Here is a 21217-nt window from a genome sequence, read left to right on the forward strand (position 1 = left end):
GATTGCAAAATGAAGTATAATTACATAAAGGATATAACTGGGGAAAAAAATATTGTTTATCCATGGGCTTACATAAGACACTAGGAATAAAATAGTACTGCAACAACTGCCATGTGCAGAAGAACAGGATATCATCAGAGAATATGCCCATTTAATGCTGCCTTTATACCTGTGTCTGTTACAAAATGTAGTGTGACAGTAGGAAAATAAAGAATGAATTTGTATTTATATTTGTTGTGTTTTGAAGGTGTTTTTAAGACTATGTCTAGGAATTTAAGGTCCTGCAAGGATATGCTGTTCAACATGAATTACTGTTGTGTGTATAAAGTTTCACTATGCAGCTGAACTTGCATGGTATCAAAGGTGTTGGAAATATTTTTATAAAATTTAATACTCCTAATTTCTACCCATGAATTATGGGCAGCTTCCTGTAATTGCTAAATTACCCCACCTTTATTATTAAAAGTGTTTTTCTTTTGCATTAATGTAAACCATGACAGTACATGCAGCACTGTTCATAGATAGAATCATAGAATGGTTTGGATTGGAAGGGACTTTAAAGATCATCTAGTTCCAACACCCCTGCCATGGGCAAGGATACCTCCCACTAGATCAGGCTGCTCAAACAGCATGTTCCTATAGTAAAATAAATTTACTATTTAAATAGATGATTTAAATAAATTATTGGCTTAAAAAAGGGCTATATAAATAGGAGAATATGTAGTGAATTTCAGAAAAGTTTTCCATAAGTGTAATTTAAATTAAGTGCATGCAAACATTTATCTACAGTACATCTTGCACAGTACCACAGACAATATAATTTAACAGAACATGTAAATTCATGTCTATTGTAAAGTTCTTTCTCCCATTCAGTCTTTGGAGGTTGGCTTGGTTTTTTTTTTTATTTCACCTTTTTAAAAAATAAAGAAATTACATATTTTTAAAAATTCACTATTTTTTTTTTGAGATTAAACAATGTTACCTGGAAAGATCTGCCAGCTAATCCTACAGCTGTTTCTTGTCCTGATATATCCAAAGTTCTGCAAATGGAGTGATGGCACAGCTTTCAGGATAGTTATTGTAGGTCATGGTTCATAAAATACGTCACTGCCAGAAAAAGATTTGGATTGGATTTGGATTCCACAAGAAATATTTTAAAAGCTGATTAGAAGAGATGAGCCTCACAGAGATATACAGTATGTGACTGACTGATTTTATTCTAGATATCTTTTTTATATCTATGAAATTTTTCCCATTTTTTTCTCATTTCTAACTATTTCTAACTATTATTTTCTACTTCTGCTCTGTTTCCTATGTATGTGTATTTTTTAACAATACATTTATTTCCTGTTTTCTCTTCAAAAACATTCAGAAAAAAAAAATAAATAAACCAGAATGCACTTCAGTCTAGAGGAGCATGTAGAGGAATGTTTTGAAAACCAAATACCTTTTCAGCTATATAAACTGCCAAACCCATTAACAGTAGAAAATTTGCAAGTCCAGTGACTTTTATCAGCAAAATAAGGTGATGTAATATCATTGGGAAATGTCTTGGGAAAAAGATGAAATTTAACCTTCATTCCAATCAGTTGTGTGTTTTCTGCTTTCTTTCCATTCATACTTGCCTCTGCAATACTTGCCCCTTTGGACCATTCGGCATGGAATTTCTTTGAGTGACTGTAAGTTTTCCTGGATAAAGAACAATGTCTTAAAATAGTAAGTCTAATCTGTGTTTAGTTAAGCCAGTCTAAACTAGATTCACACTCCAGCAAAGCTAGATTTTGACCATTTGACATGACCTGTTATAAATTACATTTACTCATCCCAGCATTGGCACTGCAGAAACTGACACCTGAAAATTCATTTCTCAGTACTATCAACTCCATACTCTTACTTTTCATCTTAAGCCATTATTAACTTACAGCTATTTGTCTGAAATTTGCTAGCAATCTGGTTCACCAAGCTCAACAACTGACCAAGTATTTCCTATTTCCTGATATTCAAATTACTGTTTGACAACCTCTCTTGCACATTAATAACTGCAATTAAGTGTAACAGTATTGCGTCTGTAATCTGCAGCTGACATACTTTATCAAAGGACTGATATTTTCTTTAATAATTTAAGTGTCCAGAGAATAAGACTGCTATTGCACTTTTCATACATGCTTTCTTCCATATCTCATCCAGTCCAGTTTAGAGTTGGTTCAGTGTTGCTGTCAAAGCAATGTTTTACCAACTCCTGTGCAATTTATATTAATTTCTTATGAAAATACAATACCATGTCTAAAAACCAGATGAAAGTTTCTAAAGGTATATTTAGATATCCTTAACATCTGCTTAATTACTGATTATGAACTTCTATTCCCCTGCCTGCTCAGATTCTGCTACTAAATTTTTCCTGGCCTTGGATCTCAAGAGCTGTTTATATTTCTTAGTTCCATGATTCTGTAGTATTTCAATTCAGTTTGAGACCTAGGTATCTAAAATATTTTTATTGCAAGTTTCACAATGTATCTATAACCCTTACATACTTTTGATACACATTTTCAAGCCTGACATTTTCATACAATAATTAGCATTTCTAGATGCTTAAAAAAATCTGGAGGTTTATTTTTTTCCCTGCTTTTCAGCATTCTAACTTCTTGTTATAACCTCCTTTTCTATACATTGTTTGCTTATTTCCTCCTTTGTCAGGAGTTATCTAAACTTCTGGGGTCATCTTTCTTGATCTTTTTATCCCTTGCAACAAGCACAGGCAGCACAGATTCCAGCACAAAGCATAGCATCAAAGAATAACAGAACAGGAAGGATACATTGTGAGAGAAAGCTTGCTCATCTCCTGCTTGACATCTCCACTCTAATAAAACAAAAAAAAAAAGCTCCTGCATATAATCAGTACATAATCAGGTCACTTGCTTAAAAACTATTGTTGTGTAAAAATTAAGTGAAACATGTCTAACAAAAACCAGAGGAATTTAAAGTAGGCTGGAGAGAATGGAGTTTACATTCGTGCCCTCAATATTAATAAGAAATACACAAGTAGTTTGAGGCAATGAGAAAATAGGCATAATTTTATATCTTGTTAAACAAATGAAGTGCGTGCAGCTACTTCATTTATTTATAGCATATAAACCATCGCAAAAGACTTCAGAAAAGTTCTTCGGAATGTGTTGATAAGAGTATGATTAAACTGTTGTATTTTGTTTGTATTTTGTTTACGTGACCCTTTGCAATTGAAATACCCTTCTGTGCATTTTTACAAGAAACCACACAGCAGTATTGTTTGTATCAATCTTTGAGTTTCAGCTGAGGGCATGATATTGTAAAACAACTATTTTATTTGGCCTGCAAAATGCCATTCCCTTTTTCCCTAAGATAAAACATATCATCATTTTACAAGTTTGTTGTTAGCTCTTTGGGGAAATTTTGGCAGGATGACAACACAGTCAAGCCAAAAAAGAGGCTTATGTTACTGCCAAAGTGTGGACATACGCATACCCTGTACTTCTTTGTAATACCTGGCAGCTGTAAGGAGTGATGAAATAATTGAACTTGTTTTCCAGCCATAGATTTATTACAAGAGACCTGTTACATATACCATGGAAGAACTTCACAGTTTTCATCTGCAGAGTGGTGAGAGATCATATCTTACAAAGGACAATGGTATTTAGTAGTCCTAATAAATGGGAAAGATCTTTTTAATATGTTCCTCAATATACTTGAGATACAGACAAAGGGATAGCTTCCACAGGAGTCTGAGAGTTAAAATTTTGGCAACGTGGTGGAAGACAATCTTCAATTGGAAGAAGGTGAAATATTCTTCATCTTACGGGAAAAGAAAAGCTAGCTATCTACAAGCATAAGAAAAGTTGGCAAGATATATTTCAAAAATAATTTAATAATGATTGTCATTTCCACCTATTTAGGCTGAAAATTCAGAGTAAAGAAGAGGAAGAAAGATCTTTATGTGATAAACTTGGACTTTTGGGTTACAATACAGTGTCTAAAACACAAGGTGCCATGTTCCCTTCCCAAAATAGCCTAGCACCATTCATATGCCTACTGAAGGAAATAAAATTAAAGGCTATATGAACAAGTTCTGAATTTTGCTTATTGTGAGCAATTTTTTTTTCCTGCATGTAAACAATGTTGTATATAAAAACACTGTTGGATTATTGCCTTTCAGGTCATGTCCAAGGAAATTTGTTCCCTACATTTTTGATATGATACTGCAACATTTAAGACTGATCATATTCCATCATGGGAAAAAAGGACGTAGTAAAAGATTGCCACTACATCTGCAAGCAAATACAAAATCTGTGCCACTTATTGTTCTGTGATGTAGGATATGTAACAACTAGAATCTCTGTTAATCAAATGTAACTTAAAAATCACAGTATCAAGGAATCACTGGTTTGGAAAAGACCCCCAGGATCATTGAGTCCAACCATCCTTATAAATCACTAAACCATGCCTTCCAGAACCTCATCCACCTGTCTTTTAAACACCTCCAGGGAAGGTGACTAAACCACCTCCTTGGGCAGCCTGTTCCAGTGCCCAATTACCCTTTCCGTGAAAAAAATTTTTTCTGATGTCTAGCTTGAACCTCCCCTGGTTGAGCATGAGGCCATTACCCCTTGTCCTATCACCTGTCACTTGGGAGAAGAAGCCAGCTTCCTCCTCTCTACAACCTCCTTTCAGGTAGTTGTAGAGAGCAATAAGGTCTCTCCTCAGCCTTCTCTTCTCTAGGTCAAACAACCTCAGCTCCCTCAGCCACTCCTCATAAGACTCTTTCTCCAGCCCCTTCGCCAACTTCATTGTTCTTCTTTGGACTCGCTCCAGAGGCTCAACATCCTTCCTGTAGCGAGGGGCCCAGAAGTGAACACAGTATTCAAGGAGCGGTCTCTCCAGTGCCGAGTACAGAGGGAGAATAACCTCCCTGGACCTGCTGGTCACACCGTTTCTGATACAAGCCAAAATGCTATTGGCCTTCTTGGCCACCTGGGCACATTGCTGGTTCATGGATTGTCAACCAACACTCCCAGGTCTCTCTCCTCCAGGCAGCTTTCTAGACAGACTTCTCCTAGTCTGTAGCGCTGCATAGGGTTGTTGTGCCCCAAGTGCAGGACCCGGCATTTGGCCTTGTTAAACCTCATGCCATTGGACTCAGCCCAGCAGTCCAGCCTGTTCAGATCCCTTTGCAGAGTCTCCCGAACCTCCAGCAGATCCATGCTTCCACCCAGATTATTATCATCTGCAAACTTGCTAAGGGTGCACTCGATGCCTTCATCCAGGTCATTGATAAAGACATTGAACAGGGCTGGACCCAGCACTGAGCCCTGGGGAACCCCACTTGTCACTGGCCTCCAGCTGGATTTCACACCATTTCCCGTCACTCTCTGGGCCCGGCCATCCAACCAGTTTTCCACCCAGGAGAGCGTTTGCCTGTCCAGGCCAGAGGCAGCCAGTTTCTCAAGCAGAATGCTATGAGAAACCTTGTCAAAGGCTTTGCTGAAGTCCAGGAAGACCACATCAACAGCATTTCCATCATCCAGTAGTCGAGTCACTTTGTCATAGGAGGCGATCAGATTAGCTTGGCAAGACCTGCCTTTCATGAACCCGTGTTGACTGAGCCTGATCACCAGGTTCTCTTGCATGTGCTTCATGATAGCACTCAAGATCACCTGTTCCATGACTTTTCCTGGTGCTGAGGTCAGACTGACAGGCCTGTAGTTTCCTGGATCCTCCCTCTGACCCTTCTTTTATATGGGCACAACATCAGACAGCATCCAGTCAAGTGAACTTCCCCAGTCAGCTAGGACTGCTGGAAGATGACGGAAAGGGGTTTGACAAGCACATCCACCAGTTCCCTCAATACTCTTTGACGGATCCCATTCCGCCCCATAGACTTGTGGGTGTCTTGCTGGGCAAACAAGCCTATAACTACTTCCTCTTGGATCACAGTAGCTTTGTTCTGCTCCTCTGCCTCTTGCGTATGTACACACAGGGAACAAGTTTCCTTACTATTTAAGACTGAGGCAAAGAAGGCATTAAGTACATCCGCCCTGTCCTCATCCTTTGTCACAGTGTTTCCATTTGCATCCAATCGGGACTAAATGTTCTCCGTGGTCCTCCTTTTATTGTTAATGTATTTATCGAAAGATTTTTTGTCGTCTTTCACCAACTTGGCCAATCTGATCTCTAGCTGGGCTTTAGTCCTCCTGATTTTTCCTCTGCATAATCTCACTTCCTCCCTGTAGTCAACCCAAGTTGCCTGTCCTTCCAAAGTTCATGGACAAAATATTTCATCAAAGCAATAATTTAAAATCAACGTGACTTCTTTGAAATGATCTTTAAGATATTTCAATGATGATTCTTAACTTTCTGTAATTATTCATCAAAGTGAACAACTCTTCGGTTTTTAATTTATGACAAGACAAAATTTTATGTTGGGGAATGGTAATTACCACAAAAGCGATGGATTAGCTCATCTTGGAAAAATGAATTACAAAGTTGAAGTTTTTATAGGAATTCATATATTTTAAATATATGGCTGAAAGTAATGAAAAATGGAATATTACACATGTAGGTTAGAAATATCAGGATATTTTAATAATGTATAAAGCAAACATTCAAAGATTCTTTTTTCTACTATTTTAAGTTATCATGGAAAAATACTCAATAATTAATTTTAAGTCATTATCTGAGATTCTTGTATTCATGTCAGTACATTAGGCTGATATCTAGGGGGAAACGTATATTGCTGGAGTCAAGAAAAAGACTGACTGAGCAAACTATTTCTGTTTATATTATACGGGGTTTTTTACATCCATAAACCAACATATTATTATTATGATATGTGTGGAGTGCACTTGTTAGATATTGTAATAATTTCTGATAACATCTTTATCCAAAGGTGTCAGGTGAAAATGAGACCTAGCTTACAAAGTGTACAGTCAAAATTACCTGCTAATAATAACACTTTGCAACTAACCACTGTCTTTAATTCAGTTTTTTTTAATAACTGTCAGAATTTTATAAATGTACACAGATGCGTATCTATCTAACTATACTTTCATATGTGCATTAATCATATACCTATACTCCATGTTTTACCAGTATGGCCAGAATTCTGAGAAGTGGAAAAGAAAGAACAAATTTCCTTTACAAAATTATTTACAATTTTGATTTCACTGACATTTTTATTAAATACAATTCACAAGAAATAGATATTTTTTCAGTCACATCCTGTTCTGTGGTTATGCAGGCAATTAAAGGACAAACTTATGAAAAGAATCATGAATGAAGATATGTGTCAATAGATCCAAACTCAACAGTGGATCCAATCTTGTTTCCTATACATTGTATTTCCAATGCTTTTTGTGTTGCTGCGTTTTTTTCTCCCCTTGTTCAGATGGTTCAGCCCAGTACTTACAATAGTCATTGAAAATTTTTCTTGATCACTAAATAAATTCCCATATCAATGAGTATACTACTATGAGAATAATTCAGCTTGTATATACAGTTTTTTTGAACGTAGACGCATTAGTTACAAAATGTCTCCAGAGTGCATAGCTGAAGGATGTGTCCTGCTTGTACCCTATTCCTCCATTAATACTTTGTCTTTTTGTGACAGTCTGACCATCTGTTTTCAATATTACTGTGTAGAAGATACAGCTATTTTAAATTTTACTAGATGACCAAGGTATATTAAAAATACATACAGACTTTTTTACGTATTCTTCAAATTGTTCCAGGAAATAATATAGAGCTATATATATATAAAAATATATAAAATACAATTTTTTAATATATTTGTATATACATATAAATACAAATATTTAATTTCAGGTTGTGAAAAATTTAATTCAGACTGAACTGAAACATTTTGTGCTTGCACGTTTTACTTGGATATAAACAAATCTAGGCAATTAAATTTGTTCTCCAAAAAGTATTTTAAATAGAGAAATCAAATTATTTAATTCGTTAGCTATATGAATAAATGTTTTTAATTTATTCAATATTTAATTTTAAAAACTCACCAGAAAAAGTTGACCTTTGATTTATTTTTGGGAACCTGGTATTTGACAAAACAATAATATCCATTTCATTTAGCTTTACTCATAATCTGCATTTCATAATTCCATTGCCTCTTTGTAAATTCCCAGTATATTATCTACTTTTTATAATCAGTGACAATATTTAATCGTCAACATCTCTTTTGCCCAAAAAATTAAGAAGGCATTGTGTTCTGTGTTTAAAATGTAGTCTGACAAAACACAGGGCAAAAAGGCTATTCCCAGTTGTTTTTAAACCTCAGGGATATGTGGAGAAAAGATTGAGTTGAGTAATATTTTGTTCAGATTTCATCATCATTTTAGATAGGAGACTGTGAACTGGTCAAGAGCTTTTCAAAGGTTTGTCATAAGTCATATTTTAAAGTGACAAGTCTAATTTGTAAATAAACTCTCAAGTTTGTCCTTGAAATTCCTGTATTTTGAGGAGACAGCCTACTGTAAAGATTCCCTATACTCAAATATTTCTCAATGGATTCTCCATTGTATTGAAAGCTGTTCTCAGAAATAGGGTGAACACTTGAGGGGAATTGTAGAGATTGCCTTGACTAAATGAAATGTTGAAGTGGAAGCTGGTGTATAAGGAAGCAATTTCAGTGAAGACTTCAACTTAGACTTTTGAATGACTCTGTGTTGTTAATCTTCAAGATTTCTGGAGTACTTAATCTCTAAACTAGGCCTTCACTATTATCAGGATTTACCTTCTATTTACCTTGTTGACTTTGAAAATATTCACTCGATATACATGGATCTGTGAAGGCTGCTGTCCCTCTTAAGCTCACTTTTTCTGATGGAGAAACATAGTATCTTTTTTCTTTTCATATCTGGAATGTTATCTGCTCATCATGTTTGAGCATGTTTGAAACAATTCCAAGCTGATGGTCTCATTTTCTTGACTCAATTCCCACCATTTGGAGGGAGAGGAGGGAAGCAGGGAATTAAAAAACAATTAGACAGTATTGATTCATGTCAAGCTGTAAGGTCATGATTACACCTATATTTTTTTTTAATGTGAAATACACATACACATCAGAAGACTGGGTTTTCCATTTGCCTTCTAATCCATCATGTCCTAAATTCCTTCCTGTGATCTGTCCCTTTATCAAAATACTTCTACATTTTACCCACTAGCAGTTCTTTTTGCAGAAATGCATCTTCTCTAGTTCTGTCTTCCTCCAGAATATAGCCCATAGGTTTGGGATGAAAGTCTCTCTTGGAAAGTAAAAGGTATTACTTTAAGTCCCTTCAGGCTGAGAGCATCCTCGTCACAAAACATCTAGCTATTTTTTAACCACTGTGTAATTCCATAAAGGATGGTTACTATCCCCTCTAGAAATAAAACAAGAAAATAAACAAGGAAAACAACAGTTGTTTGGCACAGTTGTTTGCTCAGTTGTTTGGCACATTTCTGCTGGGACTGTAAGAGGACTTAATATTGATATGTACAATATTTTGATCCTAATTAACCTTGCATGAATGCTATGCTGGAAGCATCAAGGCCTAATTTGGATACACTATTTTTGAAACTGCAGCTCAAATACAAAGTGTTTGCTAGAGAAATTCTTTAACCTGTTCATTATTTTACCTTATCTGTCTGGACGCCTCTCTCCCATTTCTCTATTACTCCTCTCTTTCAATCCCTACTGTCTCTCTAGACTTTGAGGCAGGAGTTGTCTACCCTTATCTGTGTTAACTTCTTAATCCCTGGCCTGAGTAATTACTCCCACTTAATATATACCTGAGCTGGGCTATTTTAAATGTTCAATACAAGGTATTGTGCATCAGTAATTACTGGTGGTCAGAAAATGTTAATGTGAAACACTGAAGCATCAAACAAGTTAGGCATCTCAATATAAGGCAGTCAGTGAGGGTCATTGCTGTTGTTGCAGCTGTTATTATTCGTAATCACTTTTTGTAGTTGGGCAGCTGATGTTTGCTCTGTTTACATTTGAGGATCTGATCATGGAATTTATGTCAGGATCTTTCACAATTCATGTGTTCTTCAGGCAAGAAGTTCACAAGAAGCTTATCCTAGAAAGATTGTTTGGAAAATACACTGGAAGTAAACTATTTTATTATACATTGCAATTAACATCAGAAGATTTTTAAGCAATTGCCAAATGTGCAATGTAAATATTGTCTTTACTATTGTTCCAATATTAATAAGTATGTTGATCAAATAAAAATGTATTTAACAAGTAGGAATACCACCCTAATTTACATATTATATATTCAAAATGTTATCATTCTGTATGTTATTCAATAGGATTTATTTTATAACAATTATTAAGGGTATTTGCTACAATGGATGGAGATAATGAAAAAGTATGTGATATACTGAGAAGCATTGTCAATTCCAAAAATATATGTGAAATTTTTTGCAGAATCTTAAGTAAATCATTGCATTAAAACTGGAAATTCATAGTGAGCTTCAGACTGACTTTTACTTATTTTAGTTTTGAAATGAAGAATGTTGAATTCTTATGTAGAAGATTTGTGGGTTTTTTCTCATTAATATCAAGATCATGTTCATGTTTCAATATTTAAAATGCATAGAGATTACATAGTAAGTTAGCTTTTTCTCATTTGCACAATTTAGGAGAATATACAGAATATTTTGTAGGACATGTCTGGAGCCCTAGTCAATCTGCAACAAGTCATAATGTTCATGGGCTTGTGCCTTGAGGGAGAGTAAAAAAATGCACTATTTACAGTCAATTTCAGCAGATCTCAAGGCAATACTAATATATTATAAAGAATTCATAAACTTATCTCTTGGTTTAAAATGTACATCTTAATTACAAAAGACCTAGGCTCTTTCTAAGGTAGGAGCTAATAAATGTCTAAATATTAATAATTTTGCCAGACACAGGCTGTAGACAGCTGCAACTATAGGGTTTCAGCTTCTATTTGACTGGTTTCTGAAACAAAAAAATCTACACTCAATGACCAATGTGGTTATTAAGTAGTTATTCTTTATTCAGCACTGGAGAAGCACTAGGATTTGTCCTCAGAGTTCTTCTACCCAACAGTGACTTCAGAGAGTTTTATATACACAGAGATGTCTTCATATTCATAGTTATTTCACAAAATGGCAAGGAATCCTTATTCCTGGAACTTCACTACATATTCAGGGGTTTAAAATTAATGAGTCTTAATGACTCTGAGGGACAAGAAGAAAAGGGTCGTTAGTCTTCTTTTAACACGTTGCAGTTCCAACCCTTCCTTTACAAATCACCATTTCACTTTTTATAAACATGTAAAATTTTTAAAATATATTAATATATTTGAAAACTTAATTACAGTGGTTACTAGTTCAAATGGGGGAAAGAACAGATCATTCCATGTTATTAGAGGTACCTAATCCCTGAAGAATAAGACGTAGTTTGAGTAATGCTAAAAGACATACAGGCAAGATCGATATCTTATAAACTGATAAGACTTATCTTTCTTTGCTCTTAAAATAAGTTAATGTTTTTCTCCAGCTAATAGCTCAAACTTGAAGAAAAATCTTGTTCAACATCTGGAACAAATAACCTTTTTATTTGATATAGAATAGCTATAACGTATAATTTAGTGCCACAAAATGAAACATAACAGGAAGATAACAAACAGGCTTCTGTAGATTAAAGACAAAAATAGAAATATTTATATTTAAATGTTTCTAGAATGTTTTACGAAGTGCATCATGTGTTGCTATTACCTATTATTTAAAATTAAAATCCGGACTTTGCACAACTATTCTTTTCACAAAAAGTCATTTTGTCTACTGCAAAACAATTAAGTGCATGGCTTGGACAATTGAAGACAGGAAACTACTGTAGTCCTAGTCACTAACAACCAGTAGATTATTTTATATTCGTGTTTGTATTTTAAATAATTTAGGCATAAAAAAATAATGTACCATACACAGAGCCTATATTTAACATGAACAATATTGCTGTCTTCTTTGTGACCCAAAAGAAAACCGTCACTTCCCTTTTTTTTTTATGTAGATGTAACTGTTATTCTCTGTATAAGCATTTGAAGATTTTTTTTTCCCTTTTTCAAATTCATGTAAGTGACCTAACAATTCCTTATTGTACAGGAATGTTTACAATGAGTGAATGTCTACATGCAATGCTATAAATGGGGCACTCTTGTCTTCTAGGGGTACTAAAGTCCTCACTAAAAATCCAGCAGGGCTTATAAATAGAGCTTTAAACTAATTATGAAGGGGGAGGGGGACAAAGCCAGGCTAGTCAGGAGTGAGCCTGGAAGTGGAACTCCAGTGCCTGACAGATGGCATGCTGGCAAAGACCATCAATATATCACCACAGAGCAAGTGGGGCTGAGTACATCTGGTGACAGAAAGGATGAAATTGGCACTGATGGGTTAGATATTCTAAGGACCAGTCAATTGGGAATGAACATTCTTTACTTTATGAGGGCTGAGGGTTCACAAGCCTAGCTGAAGTCCATTTACACCAATGCGTGCAGCATGGGCAATAAGCAGGAGGTACTGGAAGTTATTGTAAGGCAAGGAGACTATGATGTAGTTGCCGTCACGGAAACGTGGTGGGATGACTCATATAACTGGAGTGTAGGTATGGTGGGTTATTAACACTTCAGGCAGGACAGGAAGGGTAGGAGAGGTGATGGGGTAGCCCTCTGTGTTAGAGAGTGCTTTGATACCCTCGAGCTCAATAATGGTGATGACAGGATTGAGCACCTGTGGGTTAAAATCAGAGGACCCCACAAGAAGGCGGGTATTGTCATGGGAGTCTGTTATAGACCAGCCATCCAAGAAGAAGCTGATGAGCTCCTCTATAAACAACTGGGAGCAGTCTTAAAATCGCTACCTCTTGTCCTTGTGGAAGGCTTCAATCTTTCGGATGTCTGCTGGAAGTACAATACAACACAAAAGGAAGAAGTCTAGGAGGTTCATGGAGTGCATGGAAGAAAACTTCCTCGCACAACTGGTGAGTGAGCCGACAAGGGAAGGCACCCTCCTGGACCTGCTCTTTGTGACCAGAGAAGGCCTTGTGGGGGATGTGGCGGCTGGAGGACACCTGGGGCAAAACAATCATGAGATGGTAGGATTTTCAGTCCTAGGTGAGGTGAGGAGGGGGATTAGCAGAACAGTCACATTAAACTTTCAGAGGGTAGACTTTGGACTGTTCAGAAGGCTGGTTGACAAAGTCCCATGGGAGACAGTCCTTAAGGGCAAGGAAGCCCATGAGGGCTGGGTGTTCTTCAAAAAGGAAATCCTAGCAGCTCAGGAGCAAGCCATCCCGATGTTCTGGAAAAGGAGCTGATGGGAAAAAAACCAGCTTGGTTGAGCGGGGAGATATGGAGGGTCATCAAAAAGAAGAGGTATGTCTCTGAACTTTGGAAAAAAGAACAGGAATTTGCTGATGACACTTAGCTGGGAGGTAGTGTCAATCTGCTGGAGGGTAGGGAAGCTCTGCAAAGGGATCTGAACAGGCTGGACCACTGGGCTGTGTCCAATGGCATGAGGTTTAACAAGGCCAAATGCCAGGTCCTGCACTTCGGTCATAACAACCCTTTGCAGTGCTACAAACTAGGGGAAGTCTGTCTAGAAAGCTACCTGGAGTAGAAGGACCTGGGGGTGTTGGTTGACAGCCAACTGAACGTGAGCCAGCAGTGTGCCTTCTTCATGGAAAGGGTCATCGGGCACTTGAACAGGCTTCCCAGGGAGGTGGTTGGGTCACCATCCCTGGAGATATTTAAAAGACAGGTGGATAAGGTGCTGAGGGTCATGGTTTAGTGGTTGATAGGTATGGTTGGGCTCAAAGATCCTTTGGGCCTTTTTCAACCTAGTGATTCTGTGATTCTGTGCTCTAGAGAAAAAAAATGTTTAATCTGTACAGCAGAAGCATAATGCATCAACAAAAAAAGAATTTTCACATTATACAAGTTTTACAGGTATAAGTGATTTAAATGAAGTTACAGTACGCTTAAGTAGTCTGAATGCACTACATTTTGAGACTATTTCTTAAGTTACTTGGCAAAATCCTGCTTTCATCTGTGTTTTAGTTCTGATGCCTAGCACAAGCTTCTATTAAAACAGGTTTTTCCAACTGATTTATCTTATGGCCTGTAAAAGTGAACTCACTGCCGAATCACTCTCTGTGTTCTCCCAATCTATCTCACCAAATCACCTTTTTGTGCATTTCTTTCTCATTGAAGTTTCCTGCCTGAACAAGTCATCTTCCCTATACTCCCCTTCTGTCACCTGCTGCTTTTTTTCTTCTTGTCTTTGTGGCTTACATGTCTGCTGCTTGGACACAACATGCACACTGTGAAAAATTAGTAAGAACTGCACTTCTTATTGTAACTTCACATATAATATTGGTACGAGAGATAATTTCAAGGTTTTGAACACTTTTCTGTGCATGCTTAAGAAGCTGTGATGGATTTAACAAGTTGTAATCATGCAGCAAACAAGATAATAACAATTCAGCAAACAGATGTAGAAAGCCTTTATTGCTCTATGCATCTAACTTGGCAAAATGAGCAATAAATCACATCTTTCAGCTACAGTCATTGTTTTTACTTTAAAGACAAACATGTTTTATAAGCACAAATTGACAACTGTTTAGAATGCATTTATTTCTGTGGCTTATAAAGGGTTGCCTTCTGAAGTCCTGAATTATGTACTTCAGTTGCATTATAATGATATCTATACCAGCTGGAGATTGCGTCTTTCCTCCATCCTATCAATTAGATCAAGTTGCTAGCAAAGTACACAGAGGAAACAGTCCTTTTCTGCAACTAAAATTAGTAATGTGTTGCAACCCAAATGGGGCTGTCCAGGGTCTGCTAAAGGGAACCTGGGCATCCTAAAATTCATGGATTCCCTTGGGTTCAATTAAGGTGAAACAACGCCAGAGAATCGACTTTAAATAAAAGCAGTTTATTTACACAGGCAAGATCTTGGGAATAAGGTAGCTGTTGGCTTGCTACATCTTTACTTGTAGCAAGGAAAACTGAAGCAAAGGAAAAATAGAGATAAAGTCTAAGTTACCATCACCCCAGGTTCCAGCATTGTCCAGCATTGCCTTGAGCCTCCAAGGATCCCAACATGACAGGCACATGCTTGACTCTTTGGTATGGCGATTTTTATGCCCCTGTGCCCCCTCTACCCTTCAGTCAGTCAATGGCGTAAAGGAGGGATACGCCTCAACCTGGGATCTTAGGAGAGGGATTCACCTCTATATAAGACATTGCAACTAGAAAGTACTCAATAACCGTAATTTACATATGCATGGGTGTCACCCATCGTGTGAATTTGATTGATAATGAGGCAAATATCTCTTTGTAGTCACCATCTCAGAGAAAGGTAAGTCCAAAAAGGCCACTGTGCCTCCTTCAATATAACCTGCTAATCATCATGTAACAGTGCTTGTTTCATCTGGACTGGGTGGACTACAGGGAGGAAGTGAGATTTTGCAGAGTCAAAACCAGGAGGGCTAAAGCCCAACTAGAGATGAGACTGGCCAATTTGGTTAATGATAATAACGAATCTTTCTACAAATACATCAACAATAAAAGGAAGACCAGGGACAATATCCAGTCATTATTGGATGCAAAGGGAACAACTGTGACAAAGGATGAGGACAAGGTTGAGGTACTAAATGTCTTTTTTGTCTCAGTCTTTAATAGTAAGGAAACTTGTTCCCTCTGTGTACATACCCAAGAGGTAGAGGAGCAGAACAAAGCTACTGTGATCCAAGAGGAGGTGGTTAGAAACTTGTTCGCCCAATTAGACTCTCAGAAGTCTATGGGGCCACATGGGATCCACGGGAGAACATTGAGGGAGCTGGTGGATGTGCTTTCCAAACCCCTTTCCATCTTCTTCCAGTGATACTGGAAGACTGGGGAAGTTCAACTTGACTGGAGGCTGGCTGATGTGCCCATCTACAAGAAGGATCAGAGGGAGGATCCAGGAAACTACAGGCCTGTCAGTCTGACCTCAGTGCCAGGGAAAGTCATGGAGCAGGTGATCTTGAGTGCTATCATGAAGCACATGCAAGAGAACCTGGTGATCAGGCTCAGTCAACATGGGTTCACGAAAGGCAGGTCTTGCCAAGCTAATCTGATTGCCTTCTATGACAAAGTGATTCGACTACTGGATGATGGAAATGCTGTGGATGTTGTCTTCTTGGGCTTCAGTAAAGCCTTTGACAAGGTTTCTCATAGCATTCTGCTTGAGAAACTGGCTGCCTCTGGCCTGGACAGGTGCACACTCTCCTGGGTGGAAAACTGGTTGGATGGCCGGGCCCAGAGAGTGGTGGGAAATGGTGTTAAATCCAGCTGGAGGCCAGTGACAAGTGGGGTTCCCCAGGGCTCAGTGCTGGGTCCAGCCCTGTTCAATGTCTTTATCAATGACCTGGATGAATGCACCGAGTGCACCCTTTGCAAGTTTGCAGACGATACTAAGCTGGGTGGAAGTATCAATCTGCTGGAGGTTCGGGAGACTCTGCAAAGGGATCTGAACAGACTGGGCCACTGGGCTGAGACCAGTGGCATGAGGTTTAATGAGGCCAGATGCTGGGTCCTGCAGTTGGAGCATAACAACCCTGTGGACCACTACGGACTAGGAGAAGTCTGGCTGGAAGGCTGCCTGGAGGAGAAGGACCTGTTGATTGACAGGCCTATGAACATGAGCCAGCAGTGTGCCCAGGTGGCCAAGAAGGCCAATGGCATCTTGGCTTGTATCAGAAATGGTGTGACCAGTGGGTCCAGGGAGGTTATTCTCCCTCTGTACTCGGCACTGGTGGGATCGCTCCTCGAATACTGTGCTCACTTCTGGTCCCCTCGCTACAGGAAGGATGTTGAAGCTCTGGAGCATGTCCAGAGATGAGTGACGAAGCTGGTGATGAAGGGTCTGGAGAAAAAGTCTTAAGAGGAGCAGCTGAGGGAGCTGGGGCTGTTTAGCTGGGGCTGATTGTGAGGAATTTATCGTTCACCATAGTGCTTTGCTACCTGCAGGCAATTATCCAGAATAAAAGATTTATCTAAGGGACATAGTTGAAGAGATGCCAAGAACAGCCAGATGACATACATGGTTACGTAACTACTTTTAAGTGTCTGAGCAAGAACAAAACAGTACAGGATGACAGTATAAGAATGTGTAGAAGTAACACTGAGTAAGTTCATGTTCCCTGACTAACACCTCTGGAAGTGCATTAAACTTCCTTATTTAAGCTGTGTCTTCTGTAATATTATGTCCTGGTGATACTCTGCTTCTCTCCCCAAATGGTAGAGCATTTAGATTATTAAAACTGTAGAAAGAATGAGCTTGGTCTTCTAAAGACAATGAGAAAAATACACACAGGATATCGTTATTGGTTTTAAACTCAGAATGAAACATGGGCTAGAGCATTTGTATAATGAATACTTGCAGTCTGGCATAACTCTGATGAAAAAAAATATATGTGATTTGAGAACTAAAGAGATCACAACAAGCCAAAATCATCCTTAAGAAACTGCTAAAATTACCATGTAGAACATTTTCACTTTTCCCTTTTCCAATCACTCATGTTCCACATAAGAAATAAGCTTGACACCTTGAATGTTGACCAGTTAGCAAGCACTTGACTGAGAAAACAGTTGACCACCGATTTCTGCAATGCAGAAATTAACTCTGGAAATTTCAAAATAATACGGAAACATCTTAGCTCACAATGGAAAATAAGTGTCCTTGAATACTGCAAGAAAACACAAGGAAAGTTCAGAAAATGGTAAAGTGCAACCTTTATCTCTAAAATCGTCTTATAGCTTTTTTACTGTCAATAAATCATGTTTGTTAAGAAAATTATGATTCTCCATTTTGCTTTGCTTTGTATGTCATGTTATTGATTTTTCAGTTCAAAATACTTATTTCAGGCATTTTCTCATAGACATAAATGTCCAGTTTTCAGATCTCTTAAAGTAACTGTTTCTCTGAGCAGAAAGTAAAATAACTGAAAATTAAATGCACGTATGTATATATATATACACACATATATATATACTCAAATTTTCTTGATAAAAAGTTAGTTTGCCACCTCATATGGATGGTATGCATTACTACTATTTTTTAATGAAGGAATGATAAAATATAATATGCCTATGATGTAAACTGCATCGCTGGCATCCTCAAGAAATCAATGGGTAATTTTATAGGGCAGATTCTGGGTCCAGAACATGAAGTTCTAATTAATTATATATCTCCAAATTCCAAAAATTTTAAAGGTAACACCCAAGGACATAAACACGTGTACAACTCACAAATTCACTGGCTTCTGGAAAAAAGTAATAATCCTACAATATATTAAGCAGACCAGAGGTAGTATTTATGAGAGATAGTAACAATGTATTTCATGTGACCTGCAGAACAGTGTATGTGACACAATAGATTGCGTAGAATAATAGAGCTGCTCTGTTTTATCTTCGTTTCTTACATGCTCATCTACAAAGTATCTCCTACCTAAGCGTCACTACCAATCAGAAATAAAGATTCTAGGGCATGAAGGAACATACCGCTATGCACAATTTAAAGTCAGCTATATAACATCTTCTATCATCACTTGCTGACTCCATCATCCCAAGTAATGACCTTCACCTGTGTCTTTCACCTTTTGTGAGCAATGCCTTATCTGAGCTAAAATCCAAGGACAGTGGAGTAGCTATTATTAGCTGAGCAATAAGGCTTGGCTTGCAAATAACATTGCAGTGGTTTTTGTATGGCTTGAAGACTAATTAAATGATAATGGAGTACAACTGCTGTGGGCAAATTTCCTTGCATATTAGTTTCTGAAATGCAAATTATAGTTATAATTGAAAACAGCATAACCACTCAAATATTGAAACAGTTCTCCCTCTAACATTGATTCAGAGTACAATTTTCACCTCCCCACAGCCCCAAAAGATATTGCTTCTTCCCTTGTTACATATGCTGCATGAATTCCCGACACTAAGAGTAATGAGTGGTTTGTAATGTCAGTTAGAGATGAGAGGCTACAAAGTCAGGTAGAATCCTGTGAACATGAATCTCATGACACCCTGGCAGCACTTAGAAGTCCCATCTCTCTTGAATCCTGACAGGAAGATTAATGATTAAAGGCTCTGTCACGGCATTCACTTATTACAAAGCCCTTATGTATGCACATATACGCACACACTTAACTTGCACGCAGAAATGTCAAATTGTGCTTTTCTATTTCAGCTTTCCAATTTGTCTCCTAGTGAAATTCTACATTCTATAAACTGCATTTTTTTTTACTTGTTTTGTATTAATACAAATTGTGGGAAATAAAAGCTTTATATGTTGTCTTTTTCCCTTTAACTTCCGTTTTACTTAGCAAATATTTATGCAGAATATAAAAACAATTTTGGTAACAGGACAAACTTTGGGTATGTTCATATGCACATGAACATTTTTCTATCTGGAGGATAGTGCTCCAAGATCACCTTGCTATTTTTCTTGTAAAAACTCCTCAATGCAGGAAGAATGTATGTGATTCTGATTGTCGAGTTTATATTCAAGTAGTGAGAATGTTTTCACTTCTAGCCACTGCAGTGTAGGCTTTAATAATTCATTAAAACTAAGTTTGATCTGAGCTGTGAGTAATCAATCTAAGCAGATATTAGGAAAATATTTTACATCTGTGAAATATACACACTTTGTCTATAATCAGATTAGCACTCAGATCTCCCTGTTCCTCTCAAGCAAAATTTGGTAGTCTTCTTTAAATAAATAAGAATCACCCAGCTCGAGGGAAAAAACTGTACATAAGAACAGGAGAAGAGATGAAGGGGAGGATGAAATGAAAGTATTTCAGTACTTTCGGAAGTACCGTGGGACTGGAAGTCTGGACTTTAAAGTCTGAGTTCTCTACAGACTCTTGCAGAAATATCAGGCATACTTCAATGTCACTGGGAAATCCTAAGGGACTGAGGGAAACCTAAAGAGCTGAGTTGATCTCAACACCATTCCTACATCCTAAATTGTATTATTCCTATGGGAAGTTGCTAACAGGGAACATCATTCAGCACAGTATACATGTTACCAGGAAGATGCATGGGTATTAATGATTTCTACTAAAAATGCATAATATCTGTAAGTTTAATTAGTTTTGTGTAATACTCTCCTTTAATAATATTTTTCTAGCAGTCCCAAGGGAGTGCTATGGATCCCTGTGATTTTATCTATGTATAGATGATATACATAAACAAACAAAACAAATTATTATTGCAACAATTCAGGTTGAATAAAATTAATACAATAAATGAATTCTTCCAAAGATCATGCTTATGTTGAGTAAATTATTAAAATAAAAATTATCTTTTTTCTGAATAATTTCCTTTTCCCAAGTGCTCCGCAAGTAGGAAAAAAAACCCCAAGTATTTTAACTATAGGGCTTAAATACTTTTTAAAAAAAATAAATAAAAAAGGCATTCTGTTTGGCTATAGCTAGATATACCTACACAGATATCTTTTTTTCCTCTCTCTGCTTTTCTCTCACTCTCCTTTCCCACGCCATCCTACCTTTTCTTTAAAGCTTTCAGGTGTTTGACTATTATTTCATTAGCAGTTGTTCAGGTTTGTCTTTTGTCAGTATGTCAGTGAGTTACCTTAATCAATATGCTCTACAGAAATCCGACTTTATTCATTATCTTTGCTTATCAGCTATTGCCTATTGTCAAAGCTAAGAAAATTAATTCTTTCTGGCAGTCATTATAGATTAGGTCTTCTCATGGTTTCCGTTAGTAACTCTGTGTCCTTCATCCTTAAAAGAATTTAACAATCAATCGCCAATATTATTGTGTATATAAGTTCTCAAAAGTTCTTCTAGGACTGTAATAAACAGCCAGGTAGAAGTAGAATCATCACTCTTAGTTTCCTACATTTCTAGCAATTTTATTTAGACTTTGTATGCCCAGCATTTTTTATATGCCTCATTCTTATCCCAGCTGTGTAACTAACAGGGATTCCCCTCTGCTTCTAGTCACTTTTCTACACTTTAAACATCTTCTAAGAGGAGAAATGAGAGTAGTGAAAAGATAAGGACGAATGAATCTAACTGCATCACACAGTGACATTGTTTTAATTGTTTGATCATCTTGTAGCCCTGAATACATGAGAAAAATTG

Source organism: Phaenicophaeus curvirostris, chromosome 1 (genome assembly GCF_032191515.1).
Source record: "Phaenicophaeus curvirostris isolate KB17595 chromosome 1, BPBGC_Pcur_1.0, whole genome shotgun sequence".
Classification (NCBI taxonomy): Eukaryota; Metazoa; Chordata; class Aves; order Cuculiformes; family Cuculidae; genus Phaenicophaeus; species Phaenicophaeus curvirostris.